This window comes from Lissotriton vulgaris, unplaced genomic scaffold (genome assembly GCF_964263255.1).
Source record: "Lissotriton vulgaris unplaced genomic scaffold, aLisVul1.2 SCAFFOLD_1473, whole genome shotgun sequence".
Taxonomy (NCBI): domain Eukaryota; kingdom Metazoa; phylum Chordata; class Amphibia; order Caudata; family Salamandridae; genus Lissotriton; species Lissotriton vulgaris.
In genome coordinates, this window is record NW_028241333.1 from 38199 (window position 1) to 40244 (window position 2046).

Consider the following 2046-nt stretch of genomic DNA (forward strand, 5'->3'; position numbering starts at 1 on the left):
ATCAAGGACTACTGTGCTGTTACAAAGACTGTCACTCCGCTAAACTACTGCTCTAAAGGTACTGCTGTCTGCTGTAATGACCTGCTGCCTGCTGCCCTCTTGCTTGGGAAAATAAGACCTGGACCTGCAACTTCACCTTGAACCCAGGACCCCAGAGTGACTTCAAGGGCTTGTCTGCTGGTCACCTGCAGTGTGTTCCTGACCTCCTAAGTGGTGCCCGCAGGTTCTGGAGCCGTGGTGTGGCTCAAACAACCTAAATCAAGCTTTTAAGTTCTTTGTTACTGTGAAACAGGTCGTTCACACCAAAACCATGCCCCTCACACCAAAAAGCTTGTCCCTTTGCACCACAGCGTTGATTGCCTGTGGGGGACTGCCAACATAACCCAGCCTACCCATCCGCAATGCCCAGTCTGCTCTTTGTGCCAATCCGCCAGCATCCTGTGATTTCCTCCTTGCTCCTCTTGGCCCTCATCAAAGCAAATGGGAATCTTGGCACAAACCTTGAGAAGGTAAAACTTCAGCAGGACTAATCTGTGACTGTATCTGACCTGCTCTCCTCACGGTCGATCTGAACTTTTGACTTTGACCTGTTCCTGTGCAACTAGATAGCCATGGTTGGCGCTTTGTGCTTTTAGGCACTTTTTTCACTTTATTCTTTAAAATTTCATAACACCGGCTCTACTGATTGGATGTATTTTGTTTTGGTCATGGGATCTTTTTGTGTGGTGTTTTTACTGTTCACTGTTTTACTGTTTGAAGTGTTTCACAAATACTTTACACATTGCCCCTAAGTGAAGCGTGACTGCTCTGTGGTTTATGCCAAGCAACCAGGGGGTTGAACACATGTTATTATAGGGTTGGCTTGTGCCTCACCCTAAAAAAGAGTGTGGATGACCAAGGTTCAAACCCTAGTCAACCAACAACCCAATTTCTCACATGCAGCTATCATGGTTCATTCATTTCCCCACACATCTGGCACAGGCAACTGTTTACGTCAAGAATTTGGCTTACTGTGTTACATTCGTATGCAGAAGAGCCTCATGTATCCTTGAAAAAGGCCAATATGGTGTTGTTGTATACTGTGTTTGCGAATTCGAGAGGGTTTTTTTTTGTCATCAACATGATCTCCAGGACATGGATAATATGGTAAGGTTCATTCCTATCCTAGAAACAATGCCTCATTTCCCATTTCTTTTGGGTAAGAAAGGTGGTCTTCACATATTTTGATCAGGCATGAGTATTTCTCACTCCACACCAAGGGGCATCAGTCTTGGTCATTAATTCACTGGGAATGGTTTCAGTACTTCCAAATGTGGCCTCCATTTTTAATGAGCAATCATTTATGCCAATGTAAAGATGCAGATCTATCACAGCAGTTGCCTCTTCCTTGGTTTCATCGAACAAATGGGCAGCTCCACCATAGCATCTGTTCCAGTTTTTTCTCATTATGTTACAGATCTCTTAGTGTGCATTTCTATAGTGGAGGAGCATTGGCACTTTTGTTTGCTCAGCTAAATCAAACTGTTTTTTAAAATACTTCAAATGGGTTTCCTTAGGACATCATTGAAGACTATCAACATTCAAACCACATTCTCCATTGATTATAACGTTCCCTTATGCTGTTTCTATCTCATTTTGGAGTACCACAAAATATTGGTCAGGGTCACTCTTCAAATTCTCTACAGCATCTGGGATGGCAGCCAACTGTACTGTAAAACCTGTCATTTGTATTTGCTGGAGGGCTTCTTTGCTGTCCTCGAATTTCCCACCTGTAATCACAAACTTTTGAATGACAACATTGTCAGCTTAGACAATGTTGTCTAAAAAGTCATCTAGATGTTTTTGTTTCCCCTGTACACTCTTCTGAACATCAGATCTGTTAAATTAAAATACATTTGGATTTGTTTAATTTGTCTCATGCTTCTGTTGGAGAGTCAGTTCAACTGACTTCAGACCGCGGTGTCCCATAAGACTCTACGCTTCCTCTACCTCCTGAAGTTTAAGAGCTGCAATTATGGAAGCTCTCGCACAAGCCATCAATAATAG

The 2046-nt window shown here is 42.9% G+C and overlaps 1 pseudogene; it reads right to left on the reverse strand.

Moving 5' to 3' along the window:
- Positions 1 to 1038: 1038 nt before the first annotated feature.
- On the reverse strand, positions 1039 to 1919 carry LOC147671990 (deoxyribonuclease TATDN1 pseudogene; annotated as a pseudogene).
- Between the last annotated feature and the right edge of the window lie 127 nt (positions 1920 to 2046).